At 56.6% G+C, this 27,305-nt stretch overlaps 1 protein-coding gene across 7 annotated transcripts in view; it reads left to right on the top strand.

The window, feature by feature from the left end:
- JAKMIP3 (Janus kinase and microtubule interacting protein 3) overlaps positions 1–27,305 on the top strand; it is a 111,070-nt gene that overhangs the window by 17,933 nt on the left and 65,832 nt on the right. For 2 of the 7 annotated variants that reach the window (XM_082721546.1, XM_082721543.1), the window contains exon 1: positions 15,360–15,703. The exons of 4 other annotated variants lie outside the window; for them this stretch is intronic. The gene's annotated coding sequence lies outside the window, so the exon portion shown is untranslated. Of the gene's footprint in view, positions 1–15,359; positions 15,704–26,763; positions 27,037–27,305 lie in introns of those variants that run through there. One more of the 7 variants, XM_082721547.1, reaches the window with a different exon arrangement.

Raw genomic sequence — 27,305 nt, forward strand, 5'->3', positions numbered from 1 at the left:
TTCCCTGACGGAGCCCCCCAGGCCCTGGCCTTGAGGATTTTATCTTCAGTTTAGAAATCCGGGAGTTGTGCTGGGTGCGTCCCAGTGGGGCCCGGTGAGCCCCTTCTCCTGCCGGACGTTCCGGCTCTTTGTCTTCCGGAGGGGTCTTTGGAAGACCCCACGTTTCTGCTGAGGTCTTTGTTTCTCCTTCTCGGCTTGACGAAGAGTTTCTCTTTTCACCTTTTTTTCTCCCCGAAGCTCTGTGTTTGGAAGGCTGACGCCCTCTCGGACCCCAGGGGGCCTTTGTGACGCGCTGGCCTCTGTGAGTGAGTTGGTCACTTCAGAGCTCCCCTGGCTTTCTCTTAGTCGCCCGGGCCACCCGGCTTGGGCTCAGGGTCGGGGCGCTGCGCAGGCCCGCGAGCCCCTCCCTGCAGCCGGCCGGACACCTGCTGCTCGTGCGCGGAGGGCGGCTGCCCCCTTCCCCGTCTGGGCCCCGCGAGCCGCGTCCTTTCCCCGCAGCGGGCTGGGCGGGCAGGCAGGTGCGCGAGGGGCGCTGGCGCTGGGACCTGCCGCGTCCCTCTCTTCGCTGCTCGTGACTCTGCGGTCTGACTGGATCCAAGCGACCACAGCTGTGGCTTTGCGCAGACTCTTGGGTGTCGGAAGTCATTTGCGTAGCTCGGCGCAAGGGCATGTGGGGGAAGTGGCGCCTGCGGCACAGCCTATGCGGTTTTCCACCACAGACTTTTTTTACGACCCTTTTTGCAGACGTGTCTTGTCTTGTGAGGGAACTCCTGGGAGCGGTGTGGGCCTCACAGGGTAGGTGTGGTGTTGTCCACAAGAAGCAGACATACTTTCCCCCAAATGGCTGCACAGGGGTGCAAAACTCCGGGGACCCCGGCCGTCCCTCCTCCTGATCGTCCGGACCTTGGCCGGCCGGGCGCGTGCGGCGCGTCTCCCGTGGCTCGGGCTTCTGTCTCCCTCGACGCTCGTCTGTGGAGGACGCGCGGTTGCTGGGTGTCAGCACGTCCTCTCCCGTCAAGCGAGCGTGCCCTTCCCTGTCCTCCGACGGAGCCGTACGTACCAGCTCTATGTACCCCGCGCCCTGCTGGCCTACTCCGTCCCCAAACTGCACTTTTTGCCGGAAGTTTTGCATTTTGATAAAGTCTAATGCATCTGTGTTTTCGTTTGGGTTACTGTTCCCGGTCTTGTCAAGACCCCTGCTGGCCCCGTGGACCTGGGTCTCACCTCGTATCTCCTTGACCAGAGCCCGGTGGTCTGGGCTCGCTGCTTCGTGTTCTGGTTTGAGATGCCCGCCTTGCCCAGGGCCTGAGCAGGCCTGGGATCTGCCCCGTCCCTCCGGGGCCCTGGGTCTTTTCAGCGGGAATGCCCCACCGAGCTGAGTGTCGGGGGGGCCCGTGGCTGCTGGGTTGGTCATGACTTTCCTGATTTCCAGAAGACAAAGCTAGAAGAGATTCTATGAGAAAAATGTCATGATCTTTTTCTGATATTTTCAATTCAAATTTAAGACGAAGAGATGGTTATTTCTCTGGTTTAACGTTTCTCTTTTCTCTGGATGGAATTTCATGGCCCCTGGGGACACTGGCGTCCACTGGGGACACTGGCGTCCACTGGGGACACTGGCGTGACGTTTCTCGCCTTCATCTACGGCAGACATGGTGGCTTCAAGATAAGGACACCAGCGTGGTCAGTGAAGGAGAGGGCACAGTTCCTTTGCATCTCTTTTGTCTTTAAGATCTAGCGGACTAGGGCTGCTTTTTATGACTCTCTCCTCCTTAGGGTTGGCTGTGTTTCCTTCGGACTTCCCGTTGCGGTTCTGGGTGAGAACATCCCGGAGTGTACGTGACAGCGTGTTCTGGGAAGAACAGCTTCGTCCTTGTGTTTGAACCCTCGTCTCTCTCCGCCGCTGGCAGTACTTTCTACGTCTTCTTTTAGTTCATGTTTCCGTTGAAACATGATTCAAGCAAATGCGTGTGTCTTTCCGTATGCCTTCTCCCATCCTGGGCCGACGCAGCCTCCCGCGACCCCGCCCACTGGCCTCCTCCAGCTCCCGCTCCGTGCTGCGGGCCGACCCGGCCGCCCGCACGGGCGTGGACCTCGCCCTGCGGCAGCTCGACCTCTGTCCGCGGACGTGTGAGTCGTTTCCAGTCTCTCACTCTCAGAAGCCGTTCTACTCTGAACCAGCCTCGTTTCGTGTGTCTCAGCATGTCGTTGGCTCCATTATTAGCAGAGGGAGTCCCAGACGAGAAGGAACCGTGATGCTGTCACCGCCGGAGGCCGCCAGGTCCCCTGCCGCGGGGTGGCCCTGCGTGCCTCTGCCCGCAGCTGGGCGCGCGGCGCTTCCCCCCACCCGCTGGAGGGGCTGCCGGAAAGAGGGGAGATGGCAATTTCGGTGCAGTTTTAATTTGGATTTCCCTTAGCATGGGGAAGTTGAGTGTCTTTTCATGTATTCAGAGGATATTTGCATTTCTTTTTATGTGAATAGTTTATACAGTTTGCCCATTTTTTTCCATTTCACTCGGGTTGCTTGGCTTTCTTCTTAGCTTTTGAAAGTTCCTTTTTTTTTTTTTTAAAGATTTTATTTATTTATTTGAGAGAGAGCTCGCTCGTGAATGCACGAGGTGGGGAGGGGCAGAGGGAGAGGGAGAAGCAAGCTCTCCGTCCGCTAAGCTGGGAGCCTGACGCGGGGCTCGATCCCAGGACCCTGAGGTCATGACCTGAGCCGAAGGCAGACGCTTCACCGACGGAGTACCCAGGTGCCCCAGTTCTGGAAGTTTCCTGCCGTTTGGGGATATTCGTCCTTTACCTGTGACATAAGTTCCATATATTCCCCCGTTTTGTTACTCATCGTTTAGCCTGGCGTGTGGTCGAGTTCCGTTCGTTCTCTCTACGTTCTCCACAGAAAATCGCATGACGCTTCTCCTCTGAGAAGATCAACCTGTGTGGCCAAGCCTCCCCCTCCGTGGGGACCCTCTTGCCAAGGGAGAAGCTGGGGGAACTCTGGGTTCTCAGCGCAGTGGAACGGATCCAAGCCCCCCGCTGACTGTGCGAGGCTTCTCACTCGACGAGGGCGTCGGGGGCGGCGTCGCAGTCCCCTGCTCTGCCCCACGGCAAGGCAGAGCCCACCTCCCTGCTCTTCTAGGTCCTGGTGCTGGAGGCGCCTGGCTGGCTGTTGGGAGGCCCCGTAGCCTCCTGGAGGCGTCTCAGAGGGAGGGCTGCGGGGATGCCCTCCGGGGACACAACCACCGGCCGTGTGGCCAGAGGACGCCCGAGCGCCTGTGTAGACGTGGCTGCGTCAGCCATCCTGAGGTGGAGCCCCAGCTCCGCGGCAGCGCCCGGCACCTTGGGGTCAGCGGGGACCCTCCCAGCTAAGCCTGCACCAAATTCCCGGTCCACCCGGCCTTGAACAAAATGAACCCCTGTTCTAAGCCCTGAAGTGTCGGGCCGTTGGTTCGCACAGCAGTCCTCGGACAGGAGGGCGCGCGCTGTGTCGGTGTGTTTAGTTGGTTCTCGGTGGCTGTGCTGGTGGCTGCACTTTGTGTTGAGGGACTCTGGGGAGGCTCAGAGGTCACGACATCATCAAGGCCGTTTTGCTTCCACCTGAGCAATGCATTTCTTCGTTTCTACTCACGGCGCTCACTGAGGTATTTGTGTGGGTTGGAATCTCTTATTTGGGGTTTATTCTGTTTGTTGCACCCATTTTTCTCCTTTCTTGGCTCCTCTTGCCTGGATTAAGGGGTTCCCCTCTTCTATCTAAATGTCATGCATTATGTTTTCTATCATTTCAGGATTATGATAAAAGTCGCAGGAAAAGGTAAAGTCCTTGGAGGCGAACCCCTGTCCAGGTCCTCCCCTCAGCTCAGAAAAAGGAACAGCTTATCCTGGCTCCGAATTTCATGTCTGGCTGTTGGCTTCTGTTTCTACCTTGTTTACTTCATAAAACCCTAGAAGCTGCGTTGGGCGCGTACGTTTCCTAGAAGCTGCGTTGGGCGCGTACGTTTTCTAGAAGCTGCGTTGGGCGCGTACGTGTTCGCTCGGCACAGGCCGAGCACGTCTGCGTTCCCCGTCGTCCTGGCCTTCGGGACCACCGTCCGCCTCAGGCACACCCGAGAGCTTATCCAGAGCTCGCTTCCTCCTCTCCGCGTCCCCGTTTCTATGTCTGGACACTTATTTTTTCAGGAATGAGGGTGAAAGTGTGGAGGGCTTGCTTGGCAGGTATTTTAAAAGCGTGTTTCGTGCTGGTCCAGCGTCCTCGGGCCCCGCGCCCCGCGGAGACGTCGACGTGCCTCTCCCGCCTGTTCCTGGGGCAGATTCCACTTTCTCTGATCGTTGCCGCTTTTCTCCTCCAGTGTTACGGTCTGAGTGTAGACTCCGGCCGGCCTTGGTCTTGCATCGGTTGCGGAGAGCTCTTGGTCGCTGAATCTTCAGATTCTGCTTCTCAAGGTTTTTTCGCCTTCATTTCTCCTTCTGCGAGAGCATCTCGTTCTCTCTCGTTTTTCTTACCCCCTCTGTGTCCTCTTTTTCGTCTCTTTGTGCTCGGTTCTAGGTGGTTTCTTCGGAGTTATCTTCCCGTCTCCCGCGTCTCTGTCCCGCCTGCTCTGCCGCCAGACGTGCCCCTGGGCCGTCTGACCGCAGCCATTGTATCTGTTTTTACAAAATCCTCTGTTTTTACGCAGGTTCGGCACATCATCTCTCACAGTTTTCTACTCCCTGAAGTTATTGTCAAGCTTGTAGCTTATTTCCTTAAATAAAATGGGAGGAGACCGTGCAGGGGTGCGCGGGAGTCTGCTTCCTGCTCAGTTTTGCTGTGAACCTGAAACTGCTCTAAAAATACAGTCTGTTTAAAAAATAGACTCGCGCTTCTGTAACCCGTGTTTGTCGATGCCGAGGGCTGGAGGCTGAGGGGCTCTTGCCTCACTCCGTTCTCGCTCCCAGGCCTTGCTTCCTGCTTTCCTGGCTCAGCAGTGGACGTGTATCGCGGTCCTTGAGCACGTGCTTGTGGGGATTCTCCGGGGCCTCTCCAGAGAAGGTCGTGTCTGCACCTGCCAGGCAGCTGGGGGCACCTGGTGGGAGCCGCCTCAGAACCAGCTCGGCCTGCCGTCCTTGGTGGCATTTGGGTCATCTGCTGTGCAAGGACCTGTCTGTGGTCACCACTCCCCGGGGCAGGGGCTCCCCGCTCTGATCAAGGCAGCCGCCTCTACAGTCTCTGGGGGTGGGGGTGCGTTGTGGGTGCCCTGAGGGCTCAGGCATGGGTGGGTGACCAGCACACCCCACGCGGCCGCGAGCACCGGCTTCTCTCCTGCCTTCCTCACCCCAAGAGGCTAAGGAGCAGAGTTCAAGTGCAGCCGGCGGCCACCTTCTTAGGAAACTGCTTCGGTTCTTCGGTAACCCCTTCTGTCTCAGTGTGGAAGGCCCTGGGATTCCTCATCTTGCCATTTTGCTGTTTCGAGTGGAGGGTGAGTTAGTTCTGACTGACCTCGCCAACCACTGTCCGGTTAAGTTCTGAAATTCCTCCTTGTCCCCGTGGAGAACTAGAGAAGGTCTGGAGCTGTTGGCTTCGGTCCAGGCGGATCTGGCCACAGGACTCAGGCAAGACTCAAGCCTGAGGCCACATTGTTGAGATTTCAAGTCTGCTTTTGGAATGACCAAGGGTGCCCCAGGACGCTTTACTCTGTGAACTTGGAAGAGGATGTGGAGTGAGGAATCCACATCACGGAATAGTTGCTAATCCCAGCGCGTGAGGCCGGTGTCAGCCATGGTCTCGGGGACCACGGGGTCCCCGGGATCCAGGTCCCAGCCCGAGGCGCTGACTTCGGTGAGCTGAAGTCGGAACAGAACTAAGGGGCAGCCCCACAGAGGGCACCCAAAAGACCGTTCCCATGGGACGGGGCAGCTGCCCCTGGAAGCGGAGGGCCTGGTCCTGAGGCCTTTCTCCTGCTGCGGAGGGCACGGGCCGGGGAAGGTTCTGCACCGCTGCGCTCGCGCGAGGAGGGCAGGCTGGCCCCTGGGGGTGGACGGAGGGTGTTCTGGGCACTCTTTGGGGTGGTTCCTCCAGGACTGCGGGGGTCCGTGTTGCCGGTTTTACTTCTGCAGGAACCAGAGCCGCTGTTCTGGAGGCCGGACTCCCGACCGGGAGCCGACAGCAAATCCCTTCCTCCGTGGGGACGGTTCACCGGCGACGAGACTGCCGTGCGCGGCGGACACAGGCGTTTCCCTCAGAGAAACTGGCTTGGAAAATGGCATGAATCAATTAAAATTCAACATCTTTCTTTTGCCAACATTTGGGAGGAAATTAAAGCAAAGCAGGCTTTGCCAAAAACCTGTAGGCCAGGATGACACCGAGGCCAGAGGGACGACTGAGGGGAGCCAGAGGCGCTGGTGCCCGTGAAGGGGCTCGTGGGCTCTGAGCCAGGGCGCCAGGCAGGCTTCTCAGAGCCACTGGGGCCGCCGCACGCTGTGGTTTTAATTAACGCTGCCTCTCCTTTCACAGTCTTCAGTTCTGTCTGACCGTGGAGCCAGGTCAGCGGGAGGCCGACGAGCTGTGGCCTCATTCTCTCCACGGGGGCGGCCGGCCGGCCGCACGGTCAGACCAACCCCAGGGCTGCAGGGACCCGGTCACTGTGTCTCTCCCCTTGGGGCTCGCAGTCCGCTCACCCCTCCCCTGCAGGCCCGCTGGGACAGTCTCCCGCGGGTCTGTGGGGCCGCTCCCTGCACAGCACGGGCGCACGGTGCGGCCATGTATTCTCTCGGCTGCCGGCCTTGTCCCCCGGGTCCCGGCCGGCCCGCTGGTGGTCCGCCGCGGCCGGTCTTCCAAAGTCTGGCTGGAGAGCTGGAAATCGGGGTCCGGTCTGGCCTCCTCGCTCCTGGGGCGGCGGGACTCCCCTCGTCCGTCTGAGCCTGGGCTTCTCCGAGGAGGGGGGGGCCGAGGGAGCCCAGGGCGCTGCACCCGCGGGAGGCTCTCATCCCACGCCCCGCCCACCTCGTGCACGTCCAGTCCCTCCGCCACACTGGACACTTCCTCCTCGCCGCTCCTTACAGAGGAACCGTGGGAAACTCAAAGGCCTAGTGCACTCGCCACCCCCCGAAGAGCCCCCAGAACCAGACCTCACACCGTGGAAGGCCCCTTTGGAGTCCGTGGTTCCTGGGAGCAGCTGGGGTCACGGGCGCTCCCCTTTTGAAAGCCACGGATCAAGACCCAAACGAAATCCGAAATCCGGCTGCGGGGTCCCGGCTGCACGTGTGCATGCACGCCTCCCCCAGGATGGGCATGTGGCTCCCGGGGGCTTCGCCAGCACCACACGGCCTGAGGCTGAGAACTGTGACGTGGATATGGCCCTCAGTACCCGCGTCCCGCCGCACACCCCGCCTGGACGGCTGGTTCTGTGCCCAGCCGCTCAGCTCGGTGTTTAGTCTCCCCGGCGGTGCGCGCGGGGGGCGGGCTCGGCTCCACCAGGCCCAGAGTGTCATCGGAGCCGTACCGGAGCAGGAATGGACAGTGGGACGTGCGGCAGGACAGCGGGCACCCGGGCACTGCCTCGCCGGCTCACGTCAGAACTGATGAGACAAGGACACAGGTGCCCAGCACGGGCTCCGTGAGCTGGCGGTCAGCCGTCCCAACCGGAGACGTGCACGGGGTCCTGCTCAGATCCTCTGCCCGACGGCTGGTCACCTCCTCCTCCTCAGCCGGCCTGCTGGGCCTCGGGCTGGGCCCCGGCAGGCTGAACAAGGGCAGCTGTGTCCGGTGTTGATGACCCTCGTGAACAGGGCGTTGTCCACGGTCCCAGGGACGAGGGCGCGCGACGCCCCGCGGCATGAATGATGGTATTCTTCGCTGTGGCTTTGGATTAAACACGCTCATTAGCCCCAAGCACAATGGGCCCGTGTTCACGCTGCACACCGGGCCACAGCGGGGGGAGGGCTCGGGACGACCCACCCAGAGGAGCGCGGGGTTGGGGGCAGGCGCTCCCTGCGAGGCAGGAGAGCCGCTCACCTGCCCCCCGGGGCCGTGTGCCGCACAGGCCCACCACTGATGGAGGGCCGGACGCAGGTGACTCAGGGGTCCCTGCAGACCCCTGACCCCTGCGGGCAGGGCTGCCTCCCATGGGAGAAGGCTCTGCGTGGCTCCCAAGGGGACAACAGCCGGGGCAGGCAGCTGGCGTCTGCGGCTGGGGCTTACGGCTCTAGAAGGAGGCAGCAGGCGGGTCGCGTCCCTGCAGAGCGCGCACAGGTGTGTGGGCGTGGGCGGGGTCGGGGCAGGAGGCCGGCCGGCGCTGTGCGAGCACCCCTTCCTGGGCGCCTGGGGATAGGATGCGCTCTGCGTGCGTCCAGTCCTGTGCTCCTGCGGCATGCGCTGCGACGCGGGCGTGTGAGGGGCCCCGGCCGCTGGAACTTCACAGCTGATCTCAGGAAAGGTTTGGCTTTGGGTCTCGTCGCTTCCTCCCAGCCCAGAGGTGCAGGGGCTCGGGCACGCGGCGCCCTCCATGTTCCGTTCTCTGGCGCGCGTCCCCAGGCTCCCCATGCACTGGTGGGCAGGAGCGGTTCCCCGGCGGGTGCGGCAGGGTGGGAACGGCCCGCTCTCCTTGCTTCGGGAGGGCAGCCCTCTCTTGCCTGCTTCTGACCCTGGCTGTGCGCGTCCGGGACCGAGGGATCTGGTTTCCCGCCCCGCGACTCGGCGGCAGGCGGCAGGGCTTTCCTCTGGAAGGCTCTGTGGTGCGGGGACAGTCTCCAGGTTCCCAGGAAAGCGCGCGCAGTGAGGTCCCTTGGACGGCGTCCGTGCTGCACCCGCCAGGAGACATTGGTCTCCAGCAGTGAAGGGTCCGTCTGCCTTCAGGCGAAGCAGGGATTGCCAGACTCTGCCGGAGCCGGGCCGCCGTCCTGAGGATGAAGGTGGGACTCTCCTTGTCCGGGTCGGCAGGGACCCGACCTCTCCAAGGCTCATGTGTTCTCGAGGAAAGATAGGACAGTGTCTCAGGCAGTGCCTGTGGCCACGTTCGAAGGCCAGGCTGTCCTGGTGTCCACGGCGGCCGCAGCTCTGCCGTGTCTGTCCCTGCCCGGGGCTCTGCATGGCCCTGTCCTCGGGCCTGGAGGACAGTCCCTCTGGTGTCTGACCTCAGCCCGCAGCACAGCCGCCTGCCCCCTCGGAGAGGAGCGAGAGTGAAGCGGAGAGTGGGGGCCGGGATCCCTGGGGCCCGTCCTCCGGCCAGGCTCACCCACCGAGCGGCAGATCCCCGGAAGCTGACTTTTCCCAGGAGAACCAGAGGGGAGCTGAGACGTTGACATTTTGTTCAAAGCTGTTTGTGTCAGGGCAGATGGAGCTGCAGTTTCCGAAGCAAATAGAATTGCTGGGAAGGTGGCCTTGAAGACGCCCCGGGGGACATTCCTTACAGCCCGGCCCAGGACTCGGTGGGGGGGGGGGGGCAGAGTTGTCTCCAGCCCATTCTAGAGGGAGAGAGCAAGGCGGGGGCGGGGGTGGGGGATCCCTCTGGGGTCAGAAGACTGCGTGGAAATCCGGAGCTGTGACCTCGGGTCTGCCAGGGGCTGGGTGGGCAGGGGCGTGTGCCTGCCTGAGGCCCCCACGGTCACTGTCGTGCCCACGGGGGAGGGGAGAGCAGACCAACCTTCACGGAGGGGAGCTGAGACTGAGACCCGGGGAGGGGGTGCTCGGACCGCGAAGGGCCCCCCCGGAGGGACTCCGAGCGGGTCCCCACCCGCACTGAGAGGTGACCTTGTTGGTCACTCCTCACTCAGAGTGGGAACATTTTAGGGAGACTTTGTAGAGCCAAGTCTGTGCTTCTCCCGGGTTTAGGGGCTTGAAATGATGGGACCGGACCCCCAGCCAGGAGCAACGGTAAGATGGTTTTAATCTGAGAAACAAGCCGTCGGAGTCCGCAGCACGCGCGATGCTTCGTGGCAGGCTGTAGGGCGTTTCCCTTCCAGACAGAACAAACAGGGAGATGCTGGTCACCGTGGCTTCTCCCCTGCCCTGGAGTCCTGCCCTGCGGCGGCTCGGGACAGACTTTGAAAGCTTAGAGATTGGGAAGGAGAACTTCCCGTGTCTGGAGATGGTAGAAGCCAACGCTCAGAGCTCGGAAGAGGTTTCTGGACGTTGCCCGCAGCAGGTCAACATAGAACATCGGTAACGGGGCACGTGACTGCTTTGTCGGTGGCTCCGGTGACTCTTGATCTCAGAGTCATGAGTTCAAGCCTCACGTTGGGTGTAGAGATTACTTAAAAATAAAATCTGAGGAGCACCTGGGTGGCTCAGGGGGTAAAGCCTCTGCCTTCGGCTCAGGTCATGATCTCAGGGTCCTGGGATCGAGCCCCGCATCGGGCTCTCTGCTCGGCGGGGAGCCTGCTTCCCTTCCTCTCTCTCTGCCCGCCTCTCTGTCTACTTGTGATCTCTCAGTCTCTGTCAAATAAATACATAAAATCTTTACAAATAAAACAAAATAAAATCTTAAGCTCATTCATGTTCCTGCGCAGCCAGTTTCTGCCCATGACGGTGAGGAAGGGGCAGTGACTGGGACGCACCCGTCGACACACCTGCGTGCTGGGGCACAGGATGAGGACCAGGAGGAGACAGACCAGACGTCGTGTGGACCCTTTTGGAGAAAATGGTCCAACTTCATTGAAACCTTGAAAACATGGAGAACAACACTAGTTCATGTCAAGACTCAGCATCAAGGCGATGTCCGCTCCCTCCCAGTCCCTCGGTAAGTTCGCCTCATTCCCATCAGGATCCAGACCGGGTTTCCGTTGGTCTGGACAAGCTAACACGGGAGAATAAAGAGCAGGTTCGAGAAGCCCCAGGGCAGAGCAGACGAGCCTACGGGGCGTCCCAAGGCGATGAGACCCCAGAATGCTGCTGGCGCAGGCGTCGGAGCCCGTGGGCAGAGTCCCCGGAGAGCAGCGAGCGGGCGGGCGAGCCCCCGGGAGGGACAGGGCCCTGGAGAAGGACGACCGAACACTCGGTCTTGAGCGTGAGAACATCCGCTGAAAATGAACCTCAGAGGATGATTAATGCGTCAGGGAAGCATTTCTTGAGCAAGAAACAAACGGTCCCAAACAGGGCAGGACGGTTGGATCCGCGAGTTCCGTGTTTCCGCGGGACGGAAGGCGAGGTTAACGTTGAACGAGACCAGCCAAGACTTCACCAACAAAGGGTTACCGTCCAGACTACAGGATGGCCTCCTCCGCGGCAACCAGGGACAAGTAAGGGCCGGGACGAGGGTGACAGGAGGGGCCGCGGATCACGGGCGCAGACACGAGAACTGCAGTCACCGTAGAAAAGCCACGTCACCTCCCGGGGACCTGGGGAAGCAGCGAGGCCTACAGCAGGGCTCCCTCAGCTGTCACACGGGCCAGCGTCCCACCGCGGGGGACAGGGGTTCGTGAGGGTCAGTCCCGGATGCCCGTGCCCACCCGCCGGCACTGCCCCGCTAGGTGCACACCCGCAGCCATTGGCACAGATGCACATCGGGTGCCCCCGAGGCTGGGCTCGCCATGAGCAGCGGCCGCGGGATGTGGGGCAGCAGCGGGCGCATGGGGGAGGCCGGGCCCAGCAAGCTCTCTGGCGGGCCGCAGCAAGCAGCCTGGGAAGGAAGGCGGGAGCTGGAGGCGGGGGCCGAGGTCAGACCCGGGCCCTCCGGGGACCTGGTGAGAGGGCGTGTGGCGGTGACCCTTCCACAGAGAAGAGACTGGAGACGCCCCGGCTGCCCCCAGAAAGCCCTCACCAGACAGTCCTCTGCGCCGTGGGCAGGGCGGCCCACCCTGGATGCTCAGCCTCGGTTTCTGAGACCTTCGAGCTGGGGTGGGAGACCACGGGGCGGCTCCGGAGGCTGAGTCAGACCAGCTCCTCCGGGGGCCCAGGAGGGCGGCTGTTCTCTTGGGCGCACCCTCTTTCGTTCTGTGAACTCCCTACACGCGCACACGCGACCGCCGTCATCAGGAAACAGGTGCTACTGGATGAGCAAACTGCTCCTGGGGTCCTGTGAGTCAGCACCGCTCTCCGTGCCCCCCCGTCCCCTCCCCAGCCCTCTGGGGACTTTGGAAGGGACACCGTCTCCCGCGGGGTTCTGTGCGAGGACGGTCTGCGGGGACATGCTGGCCACAGCGGTGAAAGGCCTGTCGGTAGGTCTGTGCATGTGCATAAGTTGGAAGATGAAAGTAGTTGTTTTTATTCTAAGAATAAACACATATTCAGTGTTTTTAAAAGTGTGTGCACAGGAAGACAAGAAGCCAGAAGTCAAGTCCTGGAGGTCGCATCCCCTGGGGACACTGCCGCTTTGTACTTTGCTGTACACGTTCCAGTTTTTCAGGGAGACACACGCACACACACACACGCGCACACACACGCACGCACACACACGCACACACACACGGACGCACACACGCACACACACATGCATACACACGCACGTTCTTGCACCTTTGCGCTGTGTTAAAATACGTGTGACACAAAACTTGCCGTCCATTTCCGTGGTGTTTCATGCAGGCGCAGCATCGTGCCCCGGCCCCGCCGTCCACCCCGTCCACCCCGGCCACCCCGTCCACCCCGGCGCTCTCGTCTTCTCGTGAACCTGGAACTCTGTCCTCATTAACACCGGCCCCCACCGCCCTCCCCTGCCCTGGCGCCCATCTTCCAGCTTCTGTCTCAGTGACCTTGACTTGAGGGCATCCTGTGAGCCGAACCACAGGACACTTGTGTCTGCGCGACCGCACTCGGCATGATCCCCGGGAACCCCCGCTCCTGCGCGCGTTGGAGCCGCCTTTCTTTTTGAGGCCAAACAGGGTCCCCCCGCCGGGAGGGCTCGTCCGCTCACCCATCAGCGGCACGTGGGCGGCTCCCGGGCTGTGGCTCCGTGGCAAGCCCCGCTGTGAACACGGGGTTCCGCGTGGAATGAGCGGTTCTGCCGTGACCCCGCGTTCACCGCGGGAGGACCCCCTATGCTGCTTTCCACGGCAGCGGCGCCGTGTCCCACCAGCCGTGGACGCCACTCCACCTCCCGCATCGCCGACAACACTTGGTGTTTTCTCTCGTTCGCTCTTTCTGGCGCAACCATCCCAGGGAGCGTGCGTGGCGTCGCGGGGCTGTGATCCGCGTTTCCCTCGTGATGAGCGCGTGGAGCGTCTTTTTAGGAGCTTCTCGGCCGTCCGTGCGCCTTCTCTGGAGAAGGGTCCATGCGAGCCCTTGGCTTCTTCCTGACCGGTGGCTTGTCTCCTCGTGCTGAGTCGTGGGCCGGCTCTCTGTGTTCTGGGCACCGGCCCCTCATCAGATGCCACATTTGCCAATATTTTCTCCCGCTCTGTGGGTTGCCCTTTTACTCCGGGGATAGTGTCTCTTGATGCACCAAATCCTCAGATTTTCACGAAGCCCAGTTCCTTTGGCGTCGTAGCCAAGAAATCATCGCCGAGTCCAGAGCCACGACGCTTTGGACCCGTGTTGTCTTGTCGGAGCTTTGTTGTCCTGGGTCTCGCGTTAGATCCTGGATCTAGATCCACTTACTTTCCGCGTGTGGCACCGGCATCACCTGTCGTCACCCCTTGCGTGGGGACGTCCAGTTTCCGGCACCGTTTGTTGAAGAGACTGGCCTTCCTCCGTCGGATGGTCTTGGTTCCTTGTCAGAAGTCTGGCCACATGAGCAAGGATTTCCTTCTTGGCTCCCTATGCTTTCTCTCTTTAATGCACACACTTACTTTTTGACATAGCAATGTGATCGCGTTATACAAACTGGCGTTTTACTACTTACTTATTTATTTATTAAGATTTTATTTTTAAGTAATCCTTACACCCCTCATGGGGCTTGAACTTACAGCCTTGAGATCCGGAGTCTCCCACTGCGCCCCGGGGCCAGCCAGGTGCCCGCACACACGTCCTCCCACACGGGTGGGTCTCGACGAGCCGGGTTCCGCCGGTGCCCCGTGTGCTGGTGGGCACGTGCCGTCCGTGGTGCCGGCTGTCTCTGTGCGGACACCAAGCATGCGGCCAGCTGTTGGTGTTCTGTGGCAGCGACGTTCCCATAATCGTCCGAAACGAGCCGCATCTGAAGCTGTGAGAGCGCTGAGCGGCGCAGGGCGCGTGTGTAAGAGTGTGAAACACTGTTGTTCTACCATTTCCTTGGGCGCCTTTCTAGGCGTCACTTTGCTGAGTTCATGGCCGTGCCCCGCCCAGAGTGCCTCCCCCTCCGGCTGGGGGAGCAGCGGCCCTGCGACACGGATGCGGGGCTGGAACAGGCCCCACGAGCGTTAGCATCATCTCGGGGCACCATCGTGGGCCCTTCCGCACGGGTGGGGCTTGCACCTGGTCTCCGGTCCCCGTGTCAGCCCAGCACCTGCCAGCTGTGTGGCCGCGGGCCGGCTACCCGGTCTCTATGCCTCAGTTTCCTCACCTGTGCAGGAGAGACGGCGGTGGCAGTTAGCCGGCGGGGCTGTGGCGACTGGAGCGGGTCGGTGGCTGGAAGAGCTCAGGAGAGGCCGGCGGAGTGTTCTCACTGCTGTGGGAGGCACGCGCCAGCGTTCGCCAGGACGACTTGGTCGTGGCTCTCACTCACAGTCCCGCAGGGAGGACCAGTGCAAGCACTAACACAAACCTACAATTCCCACGTTCTCACGATCGTACTGGATGTTACTGGCTTTTACTCTGTGGGTTCCTGCTGGAATGATGCCCCCTGGGTCTAGGATGGGGTGAAATTTGGACATTTGGGTCCGTGTTGGAGGGGTGGGGTGGAAGGGCAGGGCGGGTGCAGGGCAGGCTGGGAGCAGAGGGCCAGGGAGGGCCCTCACTGGCCGAGGATCGGGCCCTAACGGGAGAACCACGGCCGGGAGCCTTTTCCCTCCTCCCCTCCTGGTTCTAGACCCCAGTGCAGCTGTGGCTAGCGTCTTTGGCAGGGCAGCGACCGGCAAGGCCGTCCCAGCCCCGGTGGTAATCGGTGCCTTGATCCAATCAGGTGCTGTTGCTAAGCGCCCAGCAGCCCGCAACCTGTAGGGCCTGTGTTTTCTCTAGAGCCGGCCTGGGGCACTTTGCTTCTCTTGAGCTGCGGTGCGACGGGCCCGGAGGGCTCGTGTGTCCCACGCTCTGCCACGGGCGCTGGTCCTACTGGCCGGATGCGTTCCTCTGTTTTCATTCCTTGGGGCTTAAGCACAGTCACCCTTCCAGCATCTCAGCATTTAAGTGAAACAGCCTTCCGGAGCGGACGTGCCTGCCTGTTACGGACCTTGCAGCCGCACGAAATCCAGGGGTTTTCCAAGGACAGGGGGACTGAAATGGTCTCGGGAAGCCGCTGGCCGCGGGGGCTGAGCTCCAGGGGCGGGACTCTGGGACCGAGGCCCCCCATCCCCGCCTTCCCCGCCTGTTTGCCGGGGCGGCCGGGGCCTAGGATTCCTCCTGCTGTGCACATGGAGAGAAGTGGCTGCTGGGCCGGGCAGGGCAGACCGCCTCCTCCCCCACCCAGGAGCCCCGGGCTGGGGATGGAGCGTGGGGCTGGGCGTTCCTGAGGAGCCTGTCCGGGGAGGAGAGCGAAGAGATCGGCCGCTGCTTGGAAACGCGGAGGAGCCGGTCCCTCCCCCGACGCCCAACGCCGGCTGGTAAATTCCGGCTGAGAAATCCGAGCGAGCGCGCGGTGCTGAGTCATGGAACCGGGGAGCGGGAGCGGGACGCAGGCCACTGGCTGAGTCTCGGAGCCCGAGGCATCCACAGGAGGCAGCAGAGGTGAGAGCAAGGGGCGCAGGGCTGCGGCGGGCAGGGTTTCTGTTTTGAATGCTGCAGGGGCTCCACGGCTTTCCCGCCTGGGCCCCAGGTCTCCGTGCAGGGGCTGCCTACACCTCAGTTCGCTTCTCGGTTTGGAGGCCGACCTGCGCCGCCGGAAGTGAACGGGATGGAAGAGCCTGTCTTCGCCGCGCAGCCCCACTGAGGGGCTCGGGGCCCTTCTGTCTGCGCTCCTGTGTGCACCCCGGGGAGGCCAGGCCTGCTTCCCTGTGGGCAGTGGGGTTCTCTGCCTCCATGGGGGGGGGGGGTCCGGTCACGCCTTCAGGGCTGGCGTTTGCTCCCGTGGCCGCCGTGGGCTGCAGGATGGCCCGGCGGAGCCTTCGGCCCGTGCGGGTGCGCCCAGCGCCCCACGAACGCAGCGGCAGCACCTCCCTGTGCAGCTGGGGACCCCCGCTCACTCATCCCAGACCGGGGCGGCGGCTGCAGAGGACGCCTCCGGGCCTGGTTTTCTTGTGGAGAACCAGGCGTGTTGATGGCTCTGGTTCTTACCGCCCGTCCGCCCGGGGCCGGCTGGTGTCTTCTCTGTGACTCTCAGGACTCACGTTGTGTCCACCGACACCACTTCTTGTGCGAGGAACTTGGGTTTGGGGGAAACCACAGCTTGTTACACGTTTCGCTTTTATATGTAACACGTGCTGCGTGTTTCCCACGGTTTGCCTGGGCGGATGCGGCGTGGCCCCTCTGTGGCTCGGTTTCCCCGGGCGCTCTGGGCGACCGAGGGCAGGCAGGGCTGCGGCGGAGAGAGCACTCCGGGGAATCTGGCAGCACGCGGGCGGCTGGGCCCCAACCTCATCCGGACAGCAGTGCAAGCGCCGGCCGTGTGGACCCACGGCCCTGCCCGTCAGCGGAGCCGAGCTGGCAACACAAACCCAGACCCGAGTTTACCAGAAGATTCTCCACGGTCTGAGCCCTTGAACAGGTCAGCCACGGCGGGGGTCATAGGCGAGCAGGTCAGGCCAGCGTGGACCCTTGCCCCCAGGTTCCAGGTGAAAGGTCGGCTCTGTCTGCGGTTCTCGGGGGGCCTCGGAAAGTCTAGGAGACGGGGGTGCGTGCGCCCTTGCAGCTGGGCGTGCGGCCGAGGGTGCGGCTGGGGGTCAGGACGGCGGACCCGTGTCCGGGTTTCCTCTTCCGCGATTCCTGCTGCTCTGTGGGCACCCCTCCCTGGACACGGGCAGGGAGTCCACTGTTCCCACGGCCACGCAGCTGCCCCTAAGGGCCCACCGCTCGGAGGACCCCGTGGGATGTCCAAGCTGCTGGGAGTGTCCCTGCAGCCGGGCCACTAGGAAGGAGGAGACAGGATTGTCCGCCCACGGACTTTGGAACAAGCTGCTCTAAGAGCTCACGGAGGCTTCGTGCCGACCGCGGCTCCTGTGCACTGGGCATTCCATGTGGGACGGACGCCACACCTTTTGACTTCTCTCCTGCCCAATTTCCAGACCCAGGAGCTGCGTGGACGCCGGAGCAGCCCTCCGCCGTGCAGAGACACGGTCTTTCTGGAAACTCGCCGTCTTCCTGCGCAAACTGCGTGGGCGCCCCTGTCCTGTCTCGGGTGTGGTGCCGTGGGTCTAGCCCCCTGGGCAGGTGCTCAGGAGCCCCGGGAGGAAGCCGGCCTTCGTCGGCCACACAAGACAGAGAGTGGCGGGTCACGGTCATCCGTCTGATGCCCTTCCCCATGGCCCTGGTGACAACACTTAGTGACAGCTCAGGAATTCTGTCAGGGGCTCCTGGGTGGCTCGGATGGTTAAGTGTCTGCCTTTGGCTCAGGTCGTGATCTTTGGGTTCTGGGATCGAGTCCCGCATGGGGCTCCCGGCTCAACTGGAAACCTGCCTCTCCCTTTCTCTCTGCCTCCCCTGCTCATGCTCCCTCGCTGTCTCTGTCTCACATGAGTAAATAAAATCTTAAAAAGAAATTAAGGAAGAAAGAAAGAAAGAAAGAAAGAAAGAAATTAATTCTGTCAGAACGCCCCTCAATGGCACCGCTGACAAGGCGGGCTGTCAGAACCGGCATCGTGCCACAGGGGCCTGGGGCCAAGCACGGCCTGGCCTCGACACGAAGCCAGACCCCAGCCGTGAAGACGGAAGCGGGCCCCAGCCCGGGATTCTGTCCTGATCGCGATGAGGGCTTTGACCCAAGGACAAGGCCGTGAATGATGAGGACCAGACACCTGGACACTCGGCCGGCGTCTGCTTCGCACACGGTGTCTCCGGGGTCAGAGCACACGCCCGTCGCGGAGGGGCCCAGGCCCCGCAGCCCTCGTGGACAACCCCCTCCTGGTGGGAGCCAAGGCAACAGGCTGGGGCCACGGTCACAGCGGCAGGAGCGAACTCAGGGAAGAAAGAAGGCTTCTTCCCCGCCGACCCCTGCTCACGCTCCCTGCACGCATGCGGGCGCTGCCTCCTCCCAGCCCTGGGAGCCGCTGCGCAGCCGCTGACGGACCTTTCCTGGGCACCGGTGGGACACGGGGGTCTGTGCCTTCCCAACAGGTCATTAGGTGTGTTTTCTTTATGAAATACAGGTTTTGGCTCTTTTTTTTTTTTTTTTTAATTGTGTGTATTCTTATGATGGAAATGTTAAAAGAATCTAGAAAAGGAAAAAAAAACAAGACCCACAAAATAAAATATTAAGATTTTAGAATATCTTCCTTTTCTTTTTTTCCCTATCCATCTCTGTTTGCCTTGTCTGCCCCTTACGGGAGACACTCCGCTTCCTGGGAGCGTGAGGCCTCGGCGAGTGCCCCTGAGAGTGTGCCCGGCGCCTCCCTGGGCAGGAGCCCCGTCCCTACAACTTGACATTGGTTCAGGGTTTTCACGATCGCAGGCAGCACGGCACTGAGCCCCTCTGAGCCGAAGGCCCCCCCGGGTCCGCCAGCCTCCCGGGGCCGACTCCGGATGGAAAGCCGGGACCGAGTGTGAGGGTATGCGGCAGGTCGGAGGGCACACATCACCCCGTCCTTCCCAGAAGGGCCCGCGCAGCTCACCTTTGTCCGGGGATGCCCCGAGCGGCCAAGCGAGCGCGTCACGTGTGGCTCGAAAACTTCCTTTATGCCCATGAAACCGCCTCTGCCTCAAGTGTGGACCGTCCGCGCCGTCTCGCCGGCTTTTCACTGCTCCCTCCCGGTTCCTCCGGACAAGCCCTTCTGCCCAGGCCCGCACCGCCGGTTTATTTTCTCTGGAAGTGCGTGTCAGCGCAGTCGTAGGATAAGCGCACGTGTGTTTTCAGATCTGGCTTCTTCCACTCTGGGTAAGTGTGCCAAGATTTACTGTCGGATTCGCCATTAATTCTTTCTTCTTCCCGAGCACCGTGTGGATGTGCCCTACCTTGTGTGTCCACACCCTCGAGGATGATTGCGGGGCTGCTTCCCATTGTCGTCGGGCAGATCCAGTGGCTCCAAGAACTCCCGTGCGAGTCCTTGTGCAGACGCTGACTCGCATCTCTCTTGGGCTCATCGGTAGGCCGAGCCCACGGGAGGCGTTTCGTTTTCTCAGAAAGCAGCCGAGTGTCTTCCGGGCGGTCGGACGGTGCTGCGAGCCCAGGCGCCGCGCGTGGCGCAGCCGGTGGCCCTGCCGGCAGGTGTGGGCGGGGGCTCGTTTACTGCAGTTCCCTGATGACGGGGGGTGCGTCCTTCCCCGGGCTTCTTGGCGGCTCGTACACCCGCTTGCTTCGGTGACGAGTCTCTCAGAGCTTTTGCCCATTTTAAACCTGGGTTGTCACTTTAGGATTGAATTTTGAGAGTTTCGGAGTGTCGATGCCCATATATTCTGGATACAAGTCCTCCCCCAGATGTGCGTTTTGCAAATAGGTTTTCTCAGTCCATGACTGGTCTTTTCATTTTCTTAATAGTATCTTTCCCAAAACAAGAAATTCAAAATTTTTGTAAAATTTAAAATTTTTGTAAAGTTGAGTTTGTCGATATTTTCTTCTACGGGTCTTGCTTTTTCATCCCAAGATCGTGAAGACCGGATCTGTGTTTTCACTGGAGGCTTTACGATTTCATGTTTCCATCGGTTCCGCGGTCCCTTCGGACTCGATCGTGAAGGTGGTGTGGGCTGTGGACGGAGCTGGGGTGTTCGGGGCTTTCTCGAGTGGGCGCACAGGCGTGTGAATGTTCCAGCTCTTCGAAAGACTGTCTTTGCTCCATTGGGTTTTCTTGGATCCTTTGTTACGCGGCAGCTGAACAGACGCTACATACATGGGTCTGCTCTTCCGCTCTGGCCCATTGACCTGGGCGTCCTTACGTCGGTGTCACACCGTGAGGACTGCCGCGGCTTTCTTGTGAACTGGAGACTCGTAGTGATTCCCGGCTCCAAATGTGTTGTGTTTCAAAATTGGTTCGTTTAGATCATTTACTTTTTCCGTAGCCATTTTAGAAAGAGCGTGTCCGTTTATACAAAATGGGTCTGTTAAAATTTTGAGTGAGATTGGGTTTACTCTAAATTTCAATTTGGGGAACATTAGCATCACAACAGGGTTGAGTCTTGCGATCCACGAACCGTGAATATCTCTCCATTTCGTTAGTCTTCAGTTTTCTCTCATGAATGTCTGGAGTCTTAAAGTGCACAAATATGGTAAATATTTTGTTAGATTGATTTCTAGGTATTTCACGTTCTTTGGGGGCTGTCGTAAAAGGTATTGTTTTGTGATAGAATAACTTGTTGCTAGCATGAAGAAATATAACAGATAAATGTAATTTATTTTTCTCTTTTGATCTTTAAATCTGTAAATTTGCTAACCTCATGTGTTCCAGGTCATTCCTTGGGATTTTCTATGTAGACAGCCGTGTCGTATGTGAACAGAAGGGCCTTTAGCTCTTTTCCTGGTTCACGGTTGACTAGGGAAGGTGAGTGCAGGGGTTTTCCACCGTTCTTTATCTTAGCGGAGAGATGGTGCCTCTTGCACGAGCCACAACTGTTCTTCTATGGACGGCCTTCGGCAAGTCAAGGAAGTTCCGCTCATGACTTTTGCTGAAAGTTTTTATTGTGAATGGATTTTGGAATTTTGTCCAAAGGCTTTTCTACGTTTTTCAAGATCATTACGTGTTTTTCAATATATCAATATGGTGAATTAAAGGGCCTCATTTAAAAAATACTAAACCAATTTTGCATTCCTTATACATGTCCCATTTGATTCCACTGTATTATCCTTCTAACATATCGCTGAATCGAGTGGCTAATTCTGGTGAGGATTTTTCCATCTTTCCTAATGAGGGATATTCTTTTCTTGTGATGTCTTTGTGTAGTTTGGATATCGGAATAAGGCTGGGAAGTGTTCACTTCTCTTCTGGAAGAGTTGATGTTGAATTGTCCTTATTCTTTCCTTGAATGTTTGCCAGGATTCACTAGTGCATGTGTCTCTGCCTAGGATTTTCTGTGTTGGAAGATTCTTACCACAAATTCAATTCCTTTAATGGATAAAAGGGTGCTCAAGTTATGAGTGAGCTTTGTTAGTTTGTATCTTTCAAGGAATTTATCCATTTCATTTGTTATTTCTTAACGTCTGTAGGACACATAGTGATGTCCTCTTGTTCATTCCTGATATTGTTATTGATGCTTCATTTTTTTCCAGGTGTTTATTAATATTGTTAATATCTTCAAAACACCAACTTTAAGTTTTATTGATTTCTCTTATTGTTTTTGTTTTTTAATTTATTGCTTTCTATGAACATTTATTATTTCTCTTCTACTTACCTTACATTTACTTTCTTTTTCCTTTCCTGTGTTCTTAAGGCGGAAGCTTAGACTAGGGATTGGATTGGGGTGAGAGACCTTCCTCATTCCCAGTATAAGCGTTTATTGTCCTTCATGCTCTCTCTGTACCACAGTAGTCATACCCCACCAGTTCTGGTATTTGTGCTTTTATTTCTATTCAGTTCAAAATATTTTTCTAATTTATTTATAATTCCTTAATTTCTTTTTCACCTATGTGTTATTTAGAAGTATGTTTAACATTTCCAGGTATTTAATTTTTTTTCCTCAGTATATTTTTCTACATATTTTAAATTAATTTTGGGGGGATGGTGCAGAGAACATACCTTGGATCATCTCACTTGTTTTAACTTTGATGAGATTTGTTTCAGCATGTAGTCTATTTTGATGAGTATTTTATGTCCACTCGAAAATACTGAATATTCTGTTGTTGGATGATGTTTCTGTCCTACAAATGTCAATTGGGTCAAACTGGTTGATACTGTTGTTGAAATCTTTTATATCCTTAGCTCATCTTTATGCAGTTACTTCACATCTCACCGAGAGGTGAGTGTTGAAGTCTCCAATTCTAGGTGTGAAAATTCCTATTTTTACTTGCATTTCTATGGTTTGTGTTTTACATGTTTTTGAAGCTCTGTTGTTTAATTGCTGTGCCCTCTTGATGTAGCAAGTCCTTTCTCATTCTGTAATGTCCCTCTTAATCCCTGGCAATGTTTCTTGCTCTGAAATCTACATGGTGTCACATGAGTACAGTCTCTTCAGCTTCTTTTGTGTAGAGTTTGCATGGTTAACTTTCTCCATCCTTTTGCTTTTAACTCATCTATGCCTTAATATTTAATGTGAGTTTCTGGTAGATTGTGTAAAGGTGGTGCCAGTCTTTCTAAAAAAAAAAAAAAAAATACTCGTCTGAAAAGGTCTACCTTTATTTTGCGTCTTTTCACTCGTCTGCCTTTAGTATTTAATGACACGATTGGCGTGGAACCTAGCTTTCTGCTCTTTATTTTCCATTTGTATTAGCTCTTCTTTGTTCCTCCTTTCTTGACTTCTGTGGGGTTGAGTATTTTTATGACCCAATTTGCCTGTCGGTTAACATGGCCCTTCTCATTCAGTTTAAATTTTGGCACTCGCTTCAGGGCCTCGGTATCATCTTGAACCCACTACAGTCCTTCTTGACATTGTGCCAGGTTTTGTGTTATTAATGACCTTCATTTTCTTTCCCACTTTTCCTATTGTTTTACATATTTACTTTCATGTGCTGTGTACTCTACAGTGCACTGTTCCTGGTTTTGCTTTGGATAATTTGTTATCTTTCAAGGGGACGACGACATGTCAGGAAAGAGTCTTTTATACACACCATCAGTTTTATTACTTTGAGCTTTCTTCCTTTCTCTGTGTAGATGGTTTCCCATCTGAGAACATCTCTTCTGCCTGAAGAACTTCCTTGAACATTTTTTGTAGCACAGATCTCTGGAGGTAAATCCTTTCAACTTTTGTTTGTCTGGAAAAGTCTAGTTCTCCTTCTTTTTGGTAACAGCTTTAATAATCTGTAAGTCATCCACTTAAAGTGTGAATTCACAGGGTTTTAGTATAGTCACAGGGTTATGCAGCTGTCACCACAAATTTAGAACATTTCTGTCACCCCAAAAAGAAGCCCTATGCCGTTAGCTGACACTTCTCACTTGCCCTGTCCTAAGCGTGCGGTGCGGCAAACTCTCATCTACTTTCTTTCTTGAGTCGCCTTTTCTGGCCATTTCATAAAAATGGAGTCATACAGTATATGACCTTCTTTCTTTCTTCCTTTCTTTTTGTTTTTAAGATTTTATTTATTTATTTGACAGACAGAAATCACAAGTAGGCAGAGACGCAGGCAGAGAGGGGGGCGAAGTAGGCTCCCTGCTGAGCAGAGAGCCCGATGCGGGGCTCGAACCCAGGATCCTGAGATCACAACCTGAGCCGAAGGCAGAGGCTTAACCCTCTGAGCCACCTAGGTGCCCTAGTATATAACCTTCTATGTCTGGCTTCTTTCATCCTGTCCTGTTTGCAAGGTCCACCCATACTGTAGCCTGTATCCCCATCTCTCTCCTACTAACTGCTAAATGATGTTCCATTGTACGGCTAGACCATGTCTGATCTGTCCATCTGTCAGATGAATATTCATGTTGCTCCACTTTCTGGCTGCTGTGAACTTTGTGTGGATGTGGTACATCCTGGGGTACATCCTAGGAATGGGAGGGCTGAGTCATATGGTGACTGTTACACGGTGTGAGGACATGTCAGACCGTTTCCTGAAGCAGCTACACCACCCGCAGTGCACGAGGGCTCTGATTTACCTGCCGCCTGACTTGTTATTTACTAAGTTCTGAAAATACTTATTTTAGGGTACCTGGGTGGCTCAGTCGGTTAGGCGTCTGCCTTCAGCTCAGGTCATGATCCCGGGGTCATGGGATTGAGTCCCACATCAGGTTCCCTGCTCACAGGGGAGTCTGCTTCTCCCTCTGGCCCTCCTCCCTGCTCATGCTCTCTCTCTCCAATAAATAAAATCTTTGAAAAAAATAAAATTAAAAATGTATTTAAAAAATACTTCTTATAGTAGCCATCATCATGGATGTGAGGTGGTCAGCTCCTTCATTACTGCAAGATATGTTTGCTAAGGATAGAATTCTAACTTGGTAGGTGGTTGTTTGGGTTTTGTCTGGTTTTTCCAGCACTTTGAAGCCGTTGCTCCGTTGTCTTCTAGCTTCCTTCATTCTCGTCCTGTTCCCCTGAGTGTCATGTGCTTCCTACTCTCCTTGGTTCTGTCGAAGGTTTTTTTTTTTTTCAGTTCTGGTGTCCATCAGTTTGACTATGGCATGTCTACACTTCTTCTTCCTGTTTGGGGATCTATGAGCTCCTTAAATCAGTGAGTTGTTGTGTTTCACTAATTTTGAACAGTTGTTGATGTTTTCTTTCTTTATGTATTTCTTCTCCCTGTTCTCTTGTTTTACTCTGGGACTCCACCCCTGCCTTCTCTTCCAGGCTGCTTGATTCTGCCCGACATGATTAGAGACTCTGTTTTCTCTCTTCTCCTTTGTTTCACATTGGACAGTATCCTGTCTTCAAGTTCTTGGAGACTTCCCTCAGCAGTGTCAATTCTGTGGATGAGCCAGCCAAAGGAATTCTTCACCTCTGAGGTCATGATCATTGTTTGCAAAGTCTCCATTCGAATCTTTCTCATAGTTCCCATTTCTCTGCTGGTTCCTGTCCCTTCAGTCATCACGTCCTTCCTTTCCATTAGACCCTTGAGCATATTAGTCACTGTTCTTTAAATGTTCCGTCTGGTAGCTACAATGACTCCGCACCTCTGAGTCTAGTTCTTCTGGTTGTTTGACAGTGGTGGTTTTCCTTGTATTTTGTTTTGTTTTTCTGTGTCTAGTAATTTTTTATTGAGTATCAGTCATTGTCTGTAGAGGAACAGTAGAAAACATTTGAGGAAAATATCTAAGCACAGATATGGATACATCTCTTCTCGAGTTTGTGTGTGGGTTTGAGTCGACCCAGGAAATTGCTGACCGGGGTTCGGGCTTTGTAGTTTTTGTTAGTACATCCCAGCTGGCAGGGGTTCAGATCCCTCATGGCGGGCTGCCAGCACACTGCAGGCTCACACGGCTGCAGGCTCTAGTCCATGTCTCTGCCGCATCTCAGCTTCCAACATGCCCTGCGCCGCAGAAGGAGCTGTCTCTGTTGCATCTCAGCTTCCAACATGCCCTGCACACCTGCGCCGCAGAAGGAGCTGTCTCTGTGGCCTTGCCCCTCCCCCAGCTAGACTGCCGTTGCTTGTTATTTACTGTGAGGCTTGCTTTGAGGAAAGGGGGTCTCGGTTTCTTCTGTGTAGCCTTAGATGGGTTGAGGCATCTGTGCCTGAACTTGGACGGTCAGCCTTCTGAAGATCCCTGCCCTTCTCCCCAGCAGCCAAGCTCTGTCTGTGTCAAGAGGCTTTTGTCTTCCTCCCCAGGGGCAGGGGTTTGGGGCTTTGCCTCTTACCCTAGAGGCACGGATACTTTTCTAGATCCTGGGGCCAGAAGGAAGGAGGGATCTTGCTTTTATCCTTATCCCAGTGACCTTGTAGACAAGAGGACTTGCTGCCCTTCTCCCAGTGGCTTAAGACTTTTGCAATATGGGTTCTGGTGGTGGGGAGAGTCTCGTACCTGTCCCAGGCAACAGACAGCCTCTTGCAGATCCACACCACATGGGGAGCCCCTCCAGCTTCTGCCCTGCCCTCAACCCCTCTTGTGTCTGGACTTGAGCAATTCCCAGCTGACATGCCAGCTCACATCCGGCCCTTGGAATCATGTTAAACTTGGAGCTGATTTCTTCTTACCTACTTCTTTCTCCTGTGCTCCGTCTAAGGCTGCCTTGGGGCCTTAACTCTTTAACAGGCTTGAGGAAAGATAGGATTTTATAAATTATGGCTGGGACATTCTCTTGTGATTTTTTACATCATAAGCAGAGGAGGTTTTTTCATGATTTTAAAATCATTTTTTCCTTCTTTTAAATTATCTCCTTTGATTGTTACCCATTTATCTTGTGAGATCATAGTATTTTTATCAAGTTTCATGATCTCCTGATACAGTAAAGTTATTAACTTTTTAATTGAATTTATTGCACACACTGTTTCAGCTTGGTTTTAGCTCCTTAATTGCATGGCATCTATAATAGAGAGATGTAAATTTTTAATGTGTTGGAATCTGCTGGCTTTTCCTGTTGTGAATTCCTTTCATCTTCACTAAGCCTAGGGAGGCCACTCTCTCTAGAGATTTGAGAAGTGCTCCTTTCTCCTTTCCCTGCTTTGATTTTCATCCTCAGGTCTCTTCAGTCCGCTTGGAGTTTCATTGGGAAGCCGGATCCAGAGATCTACTTTTCTTTGACAATTAGCCAACGGAGCCAGTCTTTTGGCGTCCTCTCCCTGCCCTTACCTTGGAACATAATGTACGTGGACTATAACATGGGGCCTATTTTCTGAACCGTGTGATGTTTCTCAGTCACGTGGTCGTTCGTGAGGTTGGGGTTTATCTGGCTTAGTAAAATTACATGATTTTGGCTAGAGACACTAGTTTCTGTTACAAAAAGTTTGCTGTATTTCTGCCAGGCCCTTGTTGCTGGTCTCTCTGGGTACCGTGGCCACAACTGTCTCAGGGGTCACTGAGTAAGTCCATTTTTCTTCACTGCTGCTGCTGTGTGGCCGGTTGCTGGGCCTCCGAGTTCCTCCGCAGCCTGAGCCTGAACAGGATGTCTTCTGACTCCCCTCCCCAGGCTGTGAGGTCAGGCGGCGCCCCAGCAGGTGTCACAGTGGGCATCACAGCGGACGCCCCAGTGCCCCATCGCCAAATGGATGTGCAGCATAGATACGGTTAGCTCGAGCAGGCCCAGAGACACAGGCAAGTCCTCTGGTTCCGACAATCCCTCTCCTGCTACAGCGCCTCGTCTCCCCGCTCACCCGTGGCCTCAGGGGGCCTCCCTGGGACCAGCTGGCTGAGGAAGAAGGATGCAGACCTCACTGGCAGGTGGTTCTGCCTGACACGCACGGGTCGCCCACGGTGGGTGCAGCACCTTGGGTGCTAATGTCTGTATTAACTTTCTGTTGTTGCCAAAATGAATTGCCACCCATCCAGTAGCTTACATCGACCCAGACTTGCTGTCTCACGGTTGCTCAGCTGGAAGTCTGGGATGGGGCTAAGCCCGAGTGTGGCCTGCTGCTGTCCTTTCTGGAGGTCCTGGGGTCAGGGTGGGGGGCGTCTGTGTCCTTGCTCACTCGGTTGTCAGCAGAGCTCGGCTCTGTGGCATTGGACCGTGAGGTTGATTTCCC

This window comes from Mustela nivalis (genome assembly GCF_964662115.1).
Source record: "Mustela nivalis genome assembly, chromosome: 2".
Lineage (NCBI taxonomy): Eukaryota > Metazoa > Chordata > Mammalia > Carnivora > Mustelidae > Mustela > Mustela nivalis.